At 40.1% G+C, this 20,352-nt stretch overlaps 1 protein-coding gene across 24 annotated transcripts in view; it reads left to right on the top strand.

Moving 5' to 3' along the window:
* The window catches only part of LOC147364263 (potassium channel, subfamily K, member 16-like), a 292,159-nt gene that overhangs the window by 130,187 nt on the left and 141,620 nt on the right, over positions 1 to 20,352 (top strand). For 11 of the 24 annotated variants that reach the window (XR_015134282.1, XR_015134281.1, XR_015134279.1 and 8 more), the window contains one exon: positions 6,232 to 8,223. The exons of 1 other annotated variant lie outside the window; for it this stretch is intronic. The gene's annotated coding sequence lies outside the window, so the exon portion shown is untranslated. Of the gene's footprint in view, positions 1 to 6,231; positions 8,224 to 16,910; positions 17,024 to 20,352 lie in introns of those variants that run through there. 12 more of the 24 variants (XR_015134291.1, XR_015134290.1, XR_015134286.1 and 9 more) reach the window with 2 other exon arrangements.

Below are 20,352 nucleotides of genomic sequence, written 5' to 3'. Positions count from 1 at the left end.
AAATATGTTTTAGTTTTGTTCTTGCAAAGATTGTATAACATTCTATTTTTAAAAAGATGCAAACGTAGGACTTATTCTCTTAAAATACCTAACTAGATTTTTCTGTACGTTGCCCTATCTTTTGGTTTTATCCATTAATCAGTTGACCTACTTACCCATCCATCCATCCATCCATCCATTTTCCATTCTTTCTTCTACCATTTCTTTAACTGTTTCATCATACCCTTCCTATTTGTGATTGAAAAGTTCATCATGGGGATTTAATCCCACCCCTCTTGCAATACTTTTTTCTCGTGTGTGTTCGCCACATACACATTTCAAATGTGTTGTTACTTTCCCTGCAACTGTTAAAACTTCACAATGTCCTTTTACCTGAGCACAAATTGCTTGTTTTCATAATCATCTTTGAAGAACTAGATCTTCAGCCTTGGCCTGCTAAACAGAATTGCCACAAAAATTATTTTTGTAAACTCAGTCTTTTTCTCTGAAATAGGCTTAAAGTAATCTAGTTATGTTGATGATTTGGAGCTCTTCTACTTCCTGGAATTTACATAATTACAGATGACACCCCTTGAGTCCATCCTGATTCCATTAATAACCAGAGTTCCTACCTCACTCTCTCTTTCTGGGGAACTGCTCTCATCAATGTTGAGTGAATTTACACCACAAATCTCCTCTCAGAAGCCTTCCTGCTGTCCTCCCTTTACTGATCTGGCTTGCCTTTTCTTATCTTCTACTAGGAGACAAAATTGACCAACAGCCTATTCTGCTTGGCTTCTTCCTGGGCTACTCTGCCCTTCTTCTTCTTTTTATTTTTTTTTAAAGATATATATATATATATCTCTTTATATATATATAAAGAGAAGGCAATGGCACCCCAGTCCAGTACTCTTGCCTGGAAAATCCCATGGGCGGAGGAGCCTGGTGGGCTGCAGTCCATGGGGTCGCTAAGAGTCAGACATGACTGAGTGACTTCCCTTTCACTTTTCACTTTCATGCATTGGAGAAGGAAATGGCAACCCACTCCAGTGTTCTTGCCTGGAGAATCCCAGGGACAGGAAGCCTGGTGGGCTTCCGTCTATGGGGTCTCACAGAGTCGGACACGACTGAATCAACTTAGCAGCAGCAGCAGCAGCAGCAGCAGCATTGCCTTGAGATAAATGCAATCAACTTATTATATTATTAAGTACAACTAGTTTTTCTCTCTCTTTCAGAGCCATTAAAATATTTTTTAAAAGATAAAAGTAGAATATTTTGAAGGTATGAGTGACTCCATGTCAAAAATCTTTGAATAGCATTTCCATTTGAATAACCATATTTTGATTCTGTGTGATGGTTGGATAAAAGAGGATGAATAACTTTTGTGAATTTTGACTTGTAGAAGATAATATTTTATTTTTTCATTCATGGTAAATTTTTAAGGGAAAAAGGAGAATATTTTTCTTTCCAGTGAAAGCTATATAGCTTTTTTATTCATAATATAATTTTATATTGACTAACCCACTGAAACAGTGGGCCTTCTCTTAGAAAGAATGTATAAAATTCTTTCACAGAAGAAAGGGAATATTGCCATAAATGACGTCACTGAGAAAGAGACACCTGGAGAGCAGTTCATCCTTTGTGATCCCTGGAGCCTGGGCATATGCTTAAGTGTAAAATTGGGAGGCCTGAGAGCACTCATTTCCTGGAAGCTGAGAAGTGGCTTCAGTCTTCTGTGTTGACAACAAAGCCAGAATCAATAGGCTGTTTTATTAATTTATTGTAGGTTGAGTTGCTTTTGCCTCCGGGCATTCCTGTGTTCAACTGGAGTTTTTGCCAAAAAAGCCAGGTCTCCCTTAATCTCTTCTTTCCTCATTAAATTCACAGCTTTGGTTAGTCACAGATCTTGCAGATTTTGGCTGTGTCTCTTCTCCCCAGTTTTGTCTCAGCACCATATGGCTTTTGACAAAGTCAGGTCACAGGTCCAACCTAAACAGTTTAGGATTATCAAAAGCCCAGGTCACTGAGGAAATAACCCTAGTGTGTCCCTGCAGGTCTGGCAGCTGGGAGTGGAAATAGGGCACGGCAGGCAGTACAGGGCGGGATGCGGGCCCTGTGAAAGTGGGAAGGAATATTTGTGGATGTGGGGGCTGAGGGGGGATTCAAAGACAAGATGTATCTGATTCTGAGCAATATTTTCCAAGTCTATGAAAAATACTTTGCTCACATTCATTTCTTTCTAAGAATAAGGAACTTTCACCTGGATTTAGAAGAAATGGGGATTCAGAGTCTGGTTTCAATTAGCATGTTTTAGAATACATAGGGAGTGTTTTCCATACTGTTTCCATAGCTAACATTTGATGTTCAGGACATCACTGTATCATATATGTGCGGACATGGGAATGTGAATGTCGAAATCCTCAGGGTGGGCTGGAGGTGGTTGCTGTTTGCCTGCACTGGGGTTCTGTGTTCCAGACTTTGGCCAAATATGCACTATTTGGGGCTTGCAATTTCCTTCCAGGCAAGATTTAGGAATGTCTAACATAAGGAGAAGCAGGGAGAGGAGTAAAGTGGAAGGAGCCAAATATCTTCCTGTCCCGCACACCAAATGTCACTTGACTCCATAAGACCTAGAGAACCAGAGCAGGCTGCCAACTTTCCTACCAAGATCCACAACAAATTGTGAATCCTGAGCCAAGATGAATCTAATGTCGGATGGAAACCAAAAAGGCCAGATGCATCTTTTTCTGGTCTTCTTGTTGAAGAGACCAATGATATATCCATCCAGGGCATTATTTCATGCCCTAGCAGAAGATGTGGCCTTAAGTTTATATCAATATGAGATTCATAAAAGCCAGAAGCAGACAAAGCCAGCAAATAAAAGCAATTTTGTTTTTTAAATCCACTGATGAATTTGGAGTTGAGAAAGGAAAATCTGCTATAAGTGCTATTGTTTTGAGTCACTGTTAGTTTTCAGTAAAGTTATGATAATTAACCAGACTACCTTCCTAACAAGTTGATGAGTGAACCTCAATTATGTATGCTCTTCTTTTAAAGGTATGGAAACTGATGAATAAAGGGGTTGGCTTTCCCAAGGTTACCTTTAAAGGTCAAGCCTCAAGCAAGTCATTCAGCTCAGGCTATTCTCTGCTTAGAAACCTGCAGGGGCTCACTTCTCTCCTGGACTGCACTAGCCTGACAACATCTGGCTCTAAGCCACTTTTCTAATTGGATTTTCCACTTTTAACTCTTCCTTTTCTGTCCAAGTTCTGTGTATCTAAGTCATGTTGGTTTATTCACTCTTCTCCCAGGTACTAAGAATTCTTTGGACCATGGATTCTGCTCATGTTTTCCTTCTGGAATTGAAATGTTCTACAGAGAATAAGATGGTTAGATGGCATCACCAGCTCAATGGACATGAGTCTAAGCAAATTCCAGAGGATAGTGAAAGACAGGGAAGCCTGCACAAATAGTCAGACATGACTTGGTGAATGAACAACAACAAGCTTCCTGTTAGGAACCAGATCAAATGTTCTGACTTCCACAGAGCTTTCCCTCATTGGCCCATCCAGTCTAAATTTCTAGCACAGTGGGTTAGAGCATGGGCTTGGGCTAGACAAGCCCAGATTCAAGTTCTTTCTCCCTTACCAACAACCTATATGACCCGAGTTTCTCTGTCCCTCATCTGTAAAAAGGATAATATATTTAGAACCAACAAATAATATTAATAATCTTGGGATGAACTCAACAAGTATCAGTTTTATGAATTTAAATTCTAGGAATAGAAAGGAACTTTAAATCATCAAAGTAGCTAGATATATTTCTTTTCAGCCTATTCCGGAGAAAAAAAGAAATTAGGCCTATTAAAATAATTTGTAGCAATTTCATTTAATTTCATTTGTTCATTGACTTACTAACCATTTATTGACTAGCTGGTGTATGCCATGTATAGTACTAGGAATCTGTATGTAGCAGTGAATAACATACATAACTGATTCTTTCATGGGATTTATAGTTTAGTACTCTTGCCTGGGAAATCTCATGAGCAGAGGAGCCTGGTAGGCTACAGTGTACAGTCCACGGGGTCGCTAAGGGTAGGACACGACTGAGCGACTTCACTTTCACTTTTCACTTTCATGCACTGGAGAAGGAAATGGAACCCACTCCAGTGTTCTTGCCTGGAGACTTCCAGGGACGGAGGAGCCTAGTGGGCTGCCATCTATGGGGTAGCACAGAGTTGGACACGACTGAAGCAACTTAGCAGCAGCAGCAACAGCAGCATAGTTTAGTTAGGAGGCCAGACAGTGAATAAAGTATCAAATATTATGCAAGAGAAATGTAGAATATTGGAAAATAACAAAAAGAGGAGCTGAATATCTTGGATTGAAGTTATGAAAACAGCCTCCTTACTGGCCTTTCTGTCTCTGTTGTTACTACTACTCCTTTAGAGATACACTGGAGCCAGAGTGATCCTTCTCAAGATAAATCTATAACACTTATACCTCTTCCCTTATTCAAATCCCTCCATAGTTTCCTAGTACTTGTGCAAAGCTGTATTTAAATGGGACATGGCACAAGTTTCATCTGCTTTTCTCAGACAAGTTGTCTTTTCCCATTTTTCATCTGGTGGACCTGACTGGCACAAGAGAATAATTGCCTGTCCTTGGGGGCTTAAGGGTACCATCCAAAGCTTTCCACGATAAGTTCTAAATTGCATTGAAAACCCCTGAAGAGTTAGGCAGATTTTACAGTCCACTCCACAATATCTGAGTTTTTTTTTTTTTAATAGGAAAATAGTGTCATGGGTTTTCATACCTGCTGTTCAGTAAACTGTGCTTCTAAGGCTGGAAGTGTTGTTGTTCACTCACTAAGTCGTGTCCAACTCTTTGTGATCGCGTGGACTGTAACATGCCAGGCTCCTCTGTCTTCCAGAGTTTGCTCAAATTCATGTCCATTGAGTTGGAGATGCTACCTAACCACCTCATCCTCTGTCATCCCATTCTCATTTCATGGCTTCCATCTTGCCAAGCATCAGGATCTTTTCCAATGAGTTAGCTCTTCGCATCAAGCTGGAAGTACTCCTCAGCATATCCTCCTAGGGCTTGAGATTGAGAGAAAGGGATAAAGTTGGAACTCGTAGCATGAAAGATGGTGGACTTCATGGGTTGATCTCTACTGTTGTTTCCCTGCCTCTGCTCCCCTGACTCCCATTATGAACCAGCCTGCCTGACTTCATGATGTTCTTCCCTGCAGTGCTCCTCTCTGTGAGTTCGCCTGTACAGTCTGATGCCTCCAATGCCCCTCCTCTCCTTTTCTACTTGACAAATTCCAACTTACCCTGGAGACTCAGACTCCCAGAAAACTGAACATCTAAGCTTTCTCTAGCATTCTCAGGCCAAGTTAAATGCTTCGGTCTTCATGATGCTATTGTACCTTCTTCACATCTACAGTATCACACTCAGCTTGCTGCCTTAGTGATTTGGTTACACATTCTCCTTCTCCATTGATGAGGAGCCTTTGGAAACCAAGGGATGTGCATCTTTGTGTCTCCAGTTTCTAACCCATGCTTGAATACATAGAAGTAATGATAATAGCTGGCATCATTGAGCTTTTAGGTCCCAGATATTGTTTCACACAAGTAAATTAAAAAAATATATCACTTAATTGACATGGAACTCCTGTAGTGTATTATCTCCATTTTATACATGAGAAAACTGAGGTACTAAAGGAAAAATAACTTGTGTAAGATCGCACAGTCCTTACATCATGATCCCAGCTTTTCCAGCTAGCAGTCAGTGGACCTGGTTTCAAAGAATCTCGCAAGAAGAGGTTTCACGTAGATGCTGGTTGTGCTTCTATTTGTTCTACGCTGTGATGTTAGCACTGCTACTCGGCGGTGTTTTCATCACTTTGTCCTCTGATCATCTACCCTTCGCCCTGGTAACAACGATTGCTACCGGCATTGTGTTTTTCATCCTCACTGATGGACTGATGTACTTGTGTGAAGCAAATAAGGTATCAGCTTCCATACAAGAAAAATTTTCAAGGAGGAGAATTGCTCAGGATCCTTGTAAGGCTTTAGAAAGAAAAACAACCAACAGTTGCCACCTGACTTTAATATCATCTTAAACCTGGAAATCCTTGGGACTTGGGTATTTTAATGATTTAAATAGAAATAAACTCTGGCCTTTAAAAAAAAAAAAGTTTTTATTTGATTTTGGAATGTTTCTATTCCCTATTGCCTCTCTTCAGTCTTCTTACAGAAGCTCCTGTTCTTTCAAGTTCCAGCCAGATGAATGGACCAGTTTCCTACTCCCTGTTGCCACAGCATGCTTCCAACCATCACTGAAGACCCGGCCCCTGCCTCTCACTCTGGCTTTTCACGTGGACTCCTGCAGATATTAACTGACCCATCCAAGACCATAGGTGTCCAGCTCATGGCCAACCTCCCTGGCAGTGCCCTGATCTTGTCCATCGTCCTGTCCTGTAACTTTTCATGACTGTAAAAAAAAAAAAAAAAGATCGCACAGTCCTGCATTGGCAGGCGGCTTCTTTACCAATGAGCCACCACGGAAGCCCCTCATTGTGGTTACTGATGTTAATAGAGCAAAGCAATGATGTAAACTGCAAGCAAAAATTTATATTTGACTCTGGGATATTGATTTTAAAAAGGAAAGATACTTTGAATCACTGTCAGTAAAAGGGTAAATTTGTTTAAATTTTCTGGAAAGGATTTTGAAAATATGTATCTGAAGCCTACAAATGTATATACCCTTGGATCTGGCAATTCTACTTGTAGGAATTTATCTCAAGTAAATAATAAGCATGTGGGGATTTAGATTCAAGAATCTTCAATAAAGTATTTATATGAGCAACTCAGAGTCTAACAACAGAGAATTTTTAAAAATACATTATGATTTAATCATATAAGATGGGCCATCAACTACTAAATAACAGCAAAGTTGGATATTATGGGCAATATATTAGATTTATAAAAATGGTAGATTTAGTATAATTCATTTTTCTTAAAAAATAGAAAAAATCTGGAAAATCATATACTAAATGCTATCTTTGTGGAGTAGAATTACTAAGGTTTTAAATTTTCTTTCAGTTTATCTGTATTTTCAAATTTTTACATAAGCCAAGTATAATTTTTGTTTATGACATCTTAAATTTCAAGACTAAAAAAATCCCCCAAATTGACAGCAGTTGGCTCTGTCCTGTGTACTCAGTGATCACTTGCCTTGGTACTGCTTGCTCTGCCATTGTTTGGTACATTGGAGTGTCTGCAATTAGCAGAGAGATGAACTCGGCAGCCCTGGGCAGGAAGGCTTTCATGAGATGGTGAACAGGCACTTACTCTGCTCTCTAGGGTATGAAATGATGTGGGGTAAATCTGTAGTAATTACTCAAAGCCTTGCTAACAAAGGGTTGGAACCTTGCCACATGTATCTGCATCATACAGTTTTCCTTTTTGAATACTATAATTTTATTTAATCTTAAAAAACAAATTCTTCTTCTTCTAAAACTGTCCAGGGCTGGTCCATATTGGTTTAAAGAGTTGGACAACATGCATGTTGGTTCTTCAATGTCATCATTTATAAAAGAAATTCTCAGAATTGTCAGTCCAGTAAAGGAAAATAAGCACTAATGTGTGGCGTCAGAAAAAGAGACAAAAGCTCAAACAAAAGAACTGTGTAGGATGGCATGTTCCAAAGACCCCTGAAATAGCCTGTGTCAGTGGTACAATCATCTTTAAAAAGTGAAACCTTTCTCAATCTGGAATCAAAAGCTTTTTTTTCCAATCAGCAAAAACTTTTCAAGCACCAGCCTTGCGCCAAACACTGTGACAAGTAACAGAGGAAATAGATGATGACTGTTACCTTAACCCAGGGAGAGGGATGAATGAATTTATTAGAGTGCTTGAGGGCATCTGAAAAATAACAGATACGTTGGGATTAGATAAAGGTGATGTTAGGCTTTGGCTTTAATAAGACCAGGGTTTTTCTGCCTCTGTGTCATATGATTTTGAAAAAGTTTCTAAACTTCAGAGTGATGACAATAATGACATTTACTTAACTGGTATAGTGTTGGGGAAGACCAGAAGAGACTATGCGTGAAACTGTATTTTGGTATGTGCTCAACAAATATTAGCTTTACTAAAATTATTTTATTATATTTTTTGTATGTATGGTCCACCCTTTTCCCCATGAGAGCTCTGCATCAATAAAGTGACAAATTTCAGGTAAGAGCCTCCCTAGCTGATAGCTACTAGCCCAAAGGGACCTATTTCTGCTGCTGCTTGCTCTTTCTTCCGCTTAACAGGTTTCCAAAGAAGCCAGTGAGTGCTTCCCTCACAAATGGGCAAAGACAAGGGCATGTTTTTGTTTGGGGCACAAAACTGATGAGAGATAACTGTTGTGAGGTCCCAGAAAAGTCATGTTCTAGTAGAGAGGAACAGGAAATGACTACCTGAGAATGGAAGACGTGTCAGTGGACCCTTGAGGACCGTATAATTTTGAAAATGTACTGCCTTTTCATTCTTCTGTGTAAGCCTACCAAAGCAAGAGTCACAAATGGAAACTGCTTGTTTATGAATAAGAGTGTTCCCTGAAGAACATTTGGTTTCCAGCTCACATGAAACTTTTAAAAGCTATGCATTTATTATTTAAACAGGATGGCAAATATAGGTCTTCTGTTTTTACAGCAGGTGTAATGAAGGACATTATGACATTGAAGTGCTCCAAAACCGGCTGAGGGGGTCACCCAAAAGGAGCTCATTCCTTCAGGAAATAAAACTGAATGACTTCAGCTGCACCATTTTGTTTCTCTCTCAGAAGCACTTGTGTTTCAGATGAAGAGAGAAATGCAGTCTGTGGGTGACCTTTTAGTAAGTCCAGCCAGCACACCTCATTTGTCACTTAAGTGAATAATCCAGGGCTTGTTTAGAGTACAAGCAAGTTTCTGACAGTGAGGTAAAATGTCAGACACAGTCTCACGGTCTGCATTTTAGCCTCCGCTTAAAGACTGCCCTGGTGCAAGAGGACAGTTGTGGTCCTATACCTGTCATAAGCCCAACTGCAGAATATCTCTGCCTAGAGCATTTTGTACCTCATAGGAAAATGTCATGTCCTCCACCTACATCCTTTACATAGCAATGCCCGGAATAAAGAACATTTAAAATGTCCCAAAGTCAGATCACAGTTTGTGAAGTTAAGTATTTACTAGTTCAGTTAAATTGAAGAACTCTTAAGTTTTAGCCAGAGACCCAAGTTATGGAAGCTTAGTCAAGCAGTATTTCACCACAGTGAAAAGTGCTGGGTTTGTGTAAGAAATTCCCTTACAGATCTCATTGGTTGTCACTTAAAAGGGATAGTGTGAATAATCTTCTCTCAGCCTGACCAACTTCCTTGTCATCTCAGCAATTGGATATGGGATGAATGCAGGGACTAGTTGCCACAGCAACAGCATCTTCCAGGAAAGGTGATGAGAGAAATCATTTCTCTCTGAATGCTAATAGGTTGTCACTTTCATCTTAAACCGGCTGTTTCCCACTGTTTTCCTGATTGCCGTGAAGCCAGGGAGATTATTTACAGATTAAGACTGCTACTTGATCTGATCATCTATGTCCTAATTTATGCTGTATCTTTCAGGAGAAGAAAAAAAATAATAGAAGCAAATGATAAGGGTTATGTTTTCAGAAATTTAAGGCTTATGACTTTTATTCCAGAGAAGTGAGATTTTTCTATAGTGCCTAGAAATCATTCTTTAAGCAAAAATCATCTAGTGTTGAATGGGATACAGTCATTGTGTGAAAGTTACCAACCCTGCAGAGGCTGGCCCTGCTTGCCTGCTCTGAGCTTGGAGCCAGAAACCAGAGGTAGCCCTCTCACTAAAGGCAGAGTGAGGTTGCGAAGGAGCTCATCCTATGACAAAATGTACACACGAGACTACTTTTTAAATCCTGGAAGTCACTTGGAGCAAAAGAATTTTATTTTTTTCATCATTTGCTTGAAAACACAAAGTTGAAGACATATTCACTAACAGAACTAAGGAATTATGCAAGTTTCTCCCACTTTGACTATTGTTGAGTAAACTGATAGTGTAATGCAATAAGGAGTTAATGGCAGCGTGGATCACTCATTTCTTAGAGCATAGACATTATTATTGGGAAAGCATGAGATGAATTACATGCAGTGTCCAGTTCTCTGGATTAGCTAGGGTTGAGCCCTAGGTCTATTGTATACTCTCTGAGTCTCAATTTCCACATTGGAAAAATCAGGAAAAGAACAGTTCAGTGTTAAAGGGTGCTGATTAAATCACATGAAACAATACATGGGAATTGCTTAGCATGGTGCTTGGCATATGGTGGCTACAAAAGAATTATACATTATTATTACTATTTGCTGGACATGAAAGATCTCTGATGCCCTTGTACGTTAGGTAAATATACTGTCTAAAGCCAGAGAAGGCAATGGCACCCAACTCCAGTACTCTTGCCTGGAAAATCCCATGGACAGAGGAGCCTGGTGGGCTGCAGTCCATGGGGTCGCTAAGAGTCGGATATGACTGAGAGACTTCACTTTCACTTTTCACTTTCATGCATTGGAGAAGGAAATGGCAACCCACTCCAGTGTTCTTGCCTGGAGAATCCCAGGGATGGGGGAGCCTGGTGGTCTGCCGTCCATTGGGTCGCACAGAGTCGGACACAACTGAAGCGACTTAGCAGCAGCAGCAGCACTGTCTAAAGCACAGAATTATGAAGAGGTGCTTAATAGTTTCTACCCCAAATATTAGGATCCATCAGACTGCAGGAATACCTGACCAACCCCTATATTCTGTCCTGTGAATGGCTTGCAAACAAGATTAGATTGATACAAGTATGCTTTAAGTAAAATTTGACTTTGAATACTTAGCATTCACTAAAAACAATGTTGGAGCATTTTTAAAGACATCAAAGAATGTCTATGACACACTGTTAAGTTAAAAAAGAAGGTTACAAGACTATATATAGCATGGTCCCATTTTAGGAGGATGGAGAAAAATACAGGAAAAGAGTATTTATACATATAATATATATACTTATATGTGCAAATATTTATGCACACATATACAAACATAATCACTGGAAGAATATTCTCAAAAATTTTAATGAATATTTCTGAGTCTTAGAATCATGAGTGATTTTTTAAAGTTTTTATCTTTTATGTATTGTATTTCCTACAATGAAATGTACTGCTTTTGTAGTTAAAAAATAGTCACTCTAGAAATGAAACTGGAACTGACCCTAAAATGTGAGTTAAGCAGAACTTCCTTGTCTTTCCTATTATGATACCATGCCTGTGGCTGGAGAACAGAAGCAGAAATCCCTGTGGGGCTGGCACACTCGCTGGTGCCTCGTTAGAATTACCCCTTATATTCTGGGAACACTGAAGTCAACTGCTTCTGCTCTTCGGCTTAGGGCCCAGGAAGACTGAGACACAGGTGTCACCTTGTCATCCCGAGGTCTTTCTCAAATATTTCCTCTTTGAACAGAGCCCCAATTAATCTATTTGTGCTGATTTCTCTATACGACAGCTGTTGAGTCTTGGCCCTTCCTGACTGCTCACATGATTGTGATTGCCCAACTCTGAGCCCAGGGAAGTCTCTCCCCCCTGAATCTGCAGCCTGTGAGGATGGAGCTGTGAAGTTAGCAGGAAAGGGTCTCCTTTCCTCTCACCTTTGGGTCTGTGTGGTTTTCAGTGGAGACTAGATGAGCTTCCTTAAGAAGTAATGCATTAGACTCAGAGGCACACTTGGACATAACAGGAGGTTATCTGTCCAAAGTGGCACCTTGGGCTCCCTGTGCTGAAATCCAATTACTTTCTACTCATGACCTACATCTCACTCACCATGAAGCTCTATGAAACTGCAGCCTGTGGCGCAGAGGGAATTTCTATGTTGCCTTTGTGAAGGTCAGCAAACCTGAAGTTGTGAACTCAGAAGTCTGCTAATGAGACTGAGTGCTTAGAGAAAATACCCTGACCCACTGCCTCCAGCTTACAAATGATTACCAATTATCTTCTCTCATATTGAGCCTGTGGCTCAGCAGTGAAGAATCTGCCTGCCAATGCAGGAGACGTGGGAGATGTGGCTTCGATCCCTGGGTCATGAAGATCCCCTGGAGAAGAAAATGGCAACCCACTCCAGTATTCTTGCTTGAGAAATCCCATGGACAGAGAAGCCTGATGGGCTACAGTCTATGAGGTTTCAAAGAGTCAGACATGAGTCTTCGAGTGACTAAACAACAATAACTACAACACAAACAACAGTAATAATAAAAATGACAATAAAGTTAACATTTTTTAGTATCTTTATTATGTGCTTTGTATGTTCATTTACAGGTGAGGAAACTGAAGCATAGAGTGGTTGTGGACTTTACCCAATGTTCAGGTGCTTTGAGGCACACATCCAATTTGGCTGATCAAAGGGGTTGCCTTTTTAGGCAACTGAGTCCCTCAGTTATATTCTGTATAAGTGAGATTACTGGGTGTGACTCTCAATTAGATGATCCACTTCTATGCAGTGTTTTTCTTGCCTATTAGCTCAACTGATAGACCCACATGCTGAGTGATTAGTTTTATGTTCAAGAGACTCTGTAGGAGACATTTTTTAACTTGCCAGATAATCACTTTGAAAATCTCCCCCAAGTTAATCTCCAATTAGAACATATTCAAGTTGATGATGATCTCTTTTGAGACTGATCTTCGTGCTTTTGAAACAGCTGATAAATGTTCTTTCATCTGGTGGCAGTTACTAATAGTCATCCTAAGCTTTCCCTTTCCCATGTACCCCCTCCCAGCTATTCCTTGGCATTGCCTGTGATAATATCTCTTGGGTATGATGATCATTTCTATTATTACCTCCAACTCCAAGGATAGTAGTTCCTGAGAAGTGGAATCTGGGAGTTCTTGAAGTGACTAATACATTTCTCATAACTTCTTTTTCTTGTCTGATCTTAATTTACAAGTCAGTAAGGCCATCCCAGTTACTGGGTGCTTTGGGGTTTGGTGAAGAGAGAACTATGGGGAAATAATTAAAGTTCTTTTTTTTTTTTTTTTTAAGTGAAAGAGATGAAGGTTCATTTGAAATGTGATAATGATAGAGGATGCCATTTAAATTGTTCTGCAAAAATAGGCCCATGTGTCCTAATATATGAAACACTTTGATTAAGAGCCTTAAGGAAAAACTTGGCATGTGCTGTATTAACAAAAGCAAACTTCACTTGCATCTGCCAGCAACAGAAAGGCAGATTCTTGTGGTAATATCTCTGAGTTATAAGCAATGTCATAATAACACTTGTAATTTACAATGTCACTGGCTAAAATAGGAAACACTTATAGTGAATCATATCATTAATATTTTAAGAAACTGAAATCTAATGTTGCTAAATCAAATTCCTTTGATTCCACAGGGCACTGAGCATCAGATTGCACTGTGCTCTGAGCATGTCCTCATTAAGACTGCTGTCTATTGCATTTTTATTGTTCCTCTGGGAGGCTTATTGAGTTAATGCTGCTAGTAAGAAATAGTGTTTTTCCACCCTCCCTGATAACTGGCCTCCCAGATAGGTCTGTAGCCAATGAGCATGCTAGATTAGGTTATGACTATGTGTCTTTGGCACCTTTGTGAACAGTGAAGGCTATTAGAAATCAGTGTAAAGTATGGTGTAGCTATAAAAAAAAAAAAGGTGTCAAGTCAGTGTGGGTCAGTGTGGGCTTCCCAGGCGACCCAGGGGTAAAGAATCCACCTGCAATGTTCAAACCCTGTGTCCTAAAGATCCCCTGGAGAAGGAAATGGCTACCCACTCCAGTATTCTTGCCTGGGGAATCACATGGACAGCGGGGCCTAGCAGGCTACGGTCCATAGGGTCACAAAAGAGCCGGACATGACTTAGTGAATAAACAACAACAAGAGCAAAAAATGTAAATATCTAAATAACCTCATTGTAATGAGGAATGCTACCATACATCCAGGATGAGAGTACTACAAGACAAAAAAGGCAGTAGCCTTAATGTTTTAGGTTGATGTTCTGTGTACATTGTGCCTTCATCACTACCATCACTATCATTTACTATTGATCTGCTCAGTTCAATTCAGTCGCTCAGTCATGTCTGACTTTTTGCGACCCCATGAATTGCAGCATGCCAGGCCTCACTGTCCATCACCAACTCCTGGAGTTCACTCAAACTCACATCCATGAAGTCGGTGATGCCATCCAGCAATGCAGGAGACCCTGGTTCAATTCCTGGGTCGGGAAGATCCTCTGGAGAAGGGATAGGCTATCCACTCCAATATTCTTGGGCTTCCCTGGTGGCTCAGATAGTAAAGAATCTGCCTGCAATGCAGGGAACCTGGGTTCAATCCCTGGGTTGGGCAGATCTCCTGGAGGAGGGCATGGCAACCTGCTCCAGTATTTTTGCCTGGAGAATCCCTATGGACAGAGGAGCCTGGCAGGCTACAGTCCATGGGATCACAAAGAGTTGGACATGACTGAGCGACTAAGCACTACACACTGAGCATCCGTTGTGAGCTAGGCACTAGCAAATTATTGTACTTGCATTATTTAATTTTATCCTTACCAAACCTTATAGTCTAATTTTATTGGCCCCATTTTACTGGTAAGAGAACTGAAGTTCCTGGTTGTTTATAGACTATGCTGCTGCTGCTGCTGCTGCTAAGTCGCTTCGGTCGTGTCCGACTCTGTGTGACCCCATAGACAGCAGCCCACCAGGCTCCCCTGTCCTTGGGATTCTCCAGGCAAGAACACTGGAGTGGGTTGCCATTTCCTTCTCCAATGCATGAAAGTGAAAAGTGAAAGGGAAGTCGCTCAGTCATGTCTGACTCTTAGTGACCCCATGGACTGCACCCCACCAGGCTCCTCTGTCCATGGGATTTTCCAGGCAAGAGTACTGGAGTGGGGTGCCATATACTTTTAGTTAAATGGTTAAAAGAAGCTGAGCTAGGATTTGACCCCACGTCAGTTGGGTTCATGAACCTTTACTATGAACTGTTGTGCTCTACTGCCTACTTTATAGAAAAGCTATAAATCTGAGGGGGGGAAACTCAATTTAGAATAGATATAAAATTTTTGTTCATCCATTCCTACCTAGAATTTTGAAAGTTAAAAATTAGGGAAAAGATTTTAAAAGTATTGGAAGATGACTTTTTTGGGTGATAATCTATCTCATTTAGGGCATATTTTTTCTAATTCTTGTAACAAAATGATAAATTTTGTTATCAAAGAAAATGTTTTATCTATAAGGAAACAGAGAACCAGAGATTATTTAAGATAGTCAAGGTCATCCAACTAGAAAGCTATGATACCAAGATTTGAGGCCCCATCTATCTAATTCCAAATCCTGGGCTCTTTCATCCACCTCCTACAACCTCTGCTCACAGTGTGTGTGCATCTATGTGTATGATCTGTATCTCTGAGAATAGTGGGTATTATATGAGTTTTCTAAGAATATCCAACTAGCTCTGTAAAAATTTTGCTATTAAAAATTTCTTGAATTTGGAATAAGCTTCAAAGTTTGCCTTCTTGGACAGCAACTTGTGTGATACCTGGGTATGTCCTACAGTGACTCCATCAAGTGATTCTTCAAGTTATTTTTTGAATACTTCAAATGTTGGAAAGTTTATTGCCTCCCAAAGTAGTCCTCCTGTGTTCTGATATCTCTTACTAAAGAGCTTCCATCTTTGCCTCCCCTTTTCTCTATTGGTTTTGGTTCCAAACCTTTGAAATGTACAGAACAAGTCTAATGAATTTTCTACAAGAAAATCATGTACATATTTAAAAATGATTATCATGGTCCACTTTGAATCTCTCCTAGTCTTCAAGGTGCACATCTCCCATGTTTTTCAAACATTATTCCTGTGACATAGATTCAGGTCTTTCTTGATTCTATTTGCTCTCCCTTGAAGGATCCTCATTTTGGCTATATCCCTCTTAATGCACAATGCTAGGATGAATCACTATTCTCTAAGTGTGGTCTTAATCAGAATAGAGTAATTGAACATGTCTGCAACTTTGGTTTTCTCTGCATACCATATTAACATCTTTGGTGACCTCTCTCTGAACATTATCTTACATGGAGCTGCTAAGTTATACTTCTTCTAGCCTATGAATGTGTGATTGCTTTTTGGACCTAAGTATTGAACTTTTGGGTCAGGAAGATCCCCTGTAGAAGGAAATGGCAACCCACTCCAGTATTCATGCCTGGAAAATCCCATGGACCGAGGAGCCTGGTGGGTTACAATCCATGGCATCGCAAAGAGTCAGACACGACTGAGCGACTTCTGTGTGTATTGAACTTTTACCTTTATCCTTATTCAACTATATCACATTATGTTTGCCTTTCACCTAACTGTATCATTCCTACACGTTTATCAACTCTTCTGTAGTAGTCAGTATCCAATGCAGGAGGCAAAAAGTTCTCTAGGTATTTCAGCAGGAAGGAATTTAATGCAACCAATTAGGTCCTTGAAAAATCACTGGAAGAAGTAAAAGATTAGATTCTAAGCTGAATCTTCAGAAATAACTCCTCAAATGTTATACAACTGACCCAACAGACTTGTTCCTTCCTCCAAGGCTACTTCTGAAATGATGAGTTGAAGAATACAGAATCCTAGCTGTGAACTAGGAATAAAAATGCTGTCATCTCTAAGGCCATTGCAACTCCTGATGCCTTAAAAGAGATGCTGTAACACTGCTTCAGAGAACTTTGCATCTCCACAGACTCACAAGGCATAGAAATAGCAAAAAGGGGGCAAAAAAAGGGACCTGCATCATTTCTACCTTATAAATTCCACAACAGCTTCTAATTATTGGAATGGAATTTGCACCCAGAATCCTAGTTATAAGAGGTGTTTGTTTTGTTTTGTTTCAGCTGTCATCTTCAACCACCAGAAAGGTGAAATGGAGATTGGAAAGCTCAACCCACAATATCTATCACAATGACCAAATGTATTGATCCACAAATATGATATTATGTAGCTTCAGGTGAGTGAGTAGATTGTGTATATGTGTGTGTATGATCAAAAGAGAGAATATAAATAAAGAGACACCTGATTAAGTCATTAACAAAATCTTGGTAGGAGCCTTTTGGCATTCTGTAAAGCTTTTTCTGTAAATTAACATTCGTGGGTGTCCATGGGCATAAACAGGTTGCATTTGTTCAGGTACACTTTGTTACGTTGAAGAGCATCCTACTTGCCTTGTACACCTAAAGGTTTTTAAGAGGAGCTGCATGAACTTGAGAAATGTTGGTTGTTTTGTTTGGCTCTCCTGCCCTAGACTTGTCAACCTCTCGGAGGGAGGGGTGGAAGCCTTTTCTTGATGCAGAATATCCTTTTGTGTTCTCTGTCAGTGTTACATTACACCACTGCAGAAAGCACTAGTTACGTTATATTCCATGTTCTATTCTGGGGCAACATGTACCCACAATACTGCATAAATTTCATTCTTTGTAGTTGTGCACTAAGTAGGTCATTTGTTTCTGCCAGCTGTAGTTGAGCTGAGTCATTTTCATGCTATCCAAGTAAACTAGACCTATGTTTGTGTGTGTGCGCGCATGCATGCACACACGCATAATGTTGGTCTTTCATATTTCTCTCATTTCCCAGTCTAGTGACCTTGTTCAAAAGAGATAGAAAGTTAATCTGATAAAATTGCTTGGTTCTCATCACTTCTGATGCTTCTTTTAACGGCTTCAAACTATCCCTGTAATGGTATGTTTATTGCTCTCACATTCATGTCAAGATCTCCAAGGTCAGTTATAGATTTTTCCTGTTTTGAAAAGTTCTGCATCACTTTATCACCAGTTTCTTGCTCATTTCCTCCTCTCCACTTCTTGTGGAATTAATTTCCCTCACCTCTCACCACTGCCTGTAGAGTCAGTACTACCACAAGCACATATGATCCCTTAACCTAGGTTTTCTCTTAAGCAGCAGGAAAGGTTGGAATGGTAGAGAGTTAATGACCCAGAAGGAGCTTTCAGAGTTGGAGGCAATGCCCTAACTTCCTTGTACCTTAGACAGGACTACTTGGCATCCTCCAAGTGGCAAGATGGCACCCCAGTTGCCTGTAGAGATCACCTGCTCAGTACCCATCCTGTATTACACTCTTCTTTTTTCTGTCTCTCTTTCATATTTCCTTACCTGGCTCTTGCTTTCTGGAATCACCTCCCAAATAAAGCCCTTGTATTCAAATCCTGGTCTTTGACCTGCTTCTGAGCAACCTGCAAGGAGATCAAACTAGTCAATCCTAAAGGAAATCAATCCTAAATATTCATTGGAAGGAATGATGCTGAAGCTGAAGCGCCAATACCTTGGCCACCTGATACAAAGTGCTGGCTCATTAGAAAAGACCCTGATGCTGGGAAAGATTGAAGGCAGGAGGAGAAGGGGGTGGCAGAGGATGAGATGGTTGTATGGCATCACTGACTCAATGGGCATGAGTTTGAGCAAGCTCTAGAAGATAGTGGACAGGGAAGCCTGGCGTGCTGCGGTCCATGGGATTGCAAAGAGTTGGACATAACTGACTGAACAACAACAACTCAAATCCTGGTCTTTGACCTGTTTCTGGGGAACCTGCCTTAGGATGCTCTGTATTTCAAAATTGTCAGTTGGAGTTGGGGTGACCACTCCTAATCATAGAATAAGCTGGGAAATATTCATTGGAGTCAATGACTTCCTTACAACATCCCCCATCTGCAGTGGTCTTCTTTTCTCCTAGCTGATAGTCATGCTGTCCTTTTCCATCTGAAGATCATCCTTCTCAAAGCTAAAAGAAGCATGATAAATGTCCATCAACTTCTTTTTTAATACTTTCCTGTAGCCATCCTACAGCTAACCTCTCAAGAGAAGATTTATTACTGTTCATTTTCTGTGCTTCCCAAGTGGCACAAGTGGTACAGAACCCATCTGCTAGTGCAGAAGACACAAGAGATGGGGTTTGATCCCTTGATCAGGAAGATCCCCTGGAGTAGGAGATGGCAATGCACTGTAGTATTCTTGCCTGGAAAAATCTCATGGAGGGAGGAACCTGGCAGGCTACAGTCCATGGAGTTGCAAAGAGTTGGACATGACTGAGCATGCACAACTTATATTCTTTGTGCTTAAGTATGAAAAAAACTTTCCATGTATCATCTTTGGTGTTTTTCTTCATTTCCAATTCAGTTAATTCTGAAAGCAGCCTATTTTTTTGACACTGTTCCAAATCTGTGGTTTCTTATTCTAATTGCTTTTGGTAACACATCTTTCTTGCTATCTTTACTTTTTTAACATGCTATTGAAAAATGAGTTCATTAGAGAGTTCCTTATGGTTTAAAAGAGGAGAAAAGGTCTAGAGAGTATTTACTGAGAATTGTTGATCCATATACTCTGATGCCAGTTTGTTGCTTTAGGAGTAAAGAACTAAAGGTTGCTCCGAAAGTATGTTGCTACTCCCTCCTCTCCCCTCCATCAGCCCCACCTAATGGTCTGAGTTTTATGGTCTAACCCCATTTGGCCAGTGAAACGTAGAGGGTCCCATAAATCCTATGAGAAGAATGTGAAAGAACATTATTATCAAGATTTTGATACACAACCAAATTCCAGCAACTTATAGAGCATTCACTTATCTACTGAAGTTTACCAGCTAAGTCTGCTTATCCTCTGTTGCAGGCTTTTCTGTGGTGTAGGGGACTGGCCTTTGGAAGCAAAATTTTCCATTAAAAATCTCAAGCCTGCTACTGGTTACTGAGAAAACGACTCAGTGACTGGCATCTTGCCACACTTTGTAATCCTCTGGAAATTGCATTTCAAGAACACGATCTCCTTTTTGTGACAGGCAATTAAATAACACATGACTAACTGAATTTAAATTGCATAGGTGTTTTGATTTTTTAAAAATACTAAGAACACTTTAAATTTAGAAATATTTTTTATGTTTATGATATATTTTTGTTAGTCCACCAAAGACTAAAATTCTTGTCTAGGTCTGTTTATGAATCAGGACTTGGGTAATAGTACTGGATGTGTAGGATCAGGTCTCTCTTTCTGCTGAGGCAGGCTGTGAGTGGCAGTATGGTAACTATGGTATTATTATCAGAAAGAGGCAACTGTTCTTATTTGAAATCATTAAGAAATCTGTGGCCCAAGAATTCAGGTTCAATTCTTATACCTGGAGAAAACATACAGTTTTCCTTTAGAGTTCTTTAATGGAATTTGAGCTTAGTGGAACTGGAGTTGTATTGGCATAAACAGGACCTTTGTGGTCTCAATCACACCCCTCCCCCACCTGCTTTACCCCCATTGCATACTGAATCTGTCACATTTTATGAGATTTTA

The sequence above is a fragment of the Bos grunniens genome, chromosome 10 (assembly GCF_055505025.1).
Source record: "Bos grunniens cultivar Pamir isolate PY7600 chromosome 10, Bosgru_T2T1.0, whole genome shotgun sequence".
In the NCBI taxonomy this organism is placed as follows: Eukaryota; Metazoa; Chordata; class Mammalia; order Artiodactyla; family Bovidae; genus Bos; species Bos grunniens.
This window is presented reverse-complemented; position numbering and strand designations above follow the sequence as displayed.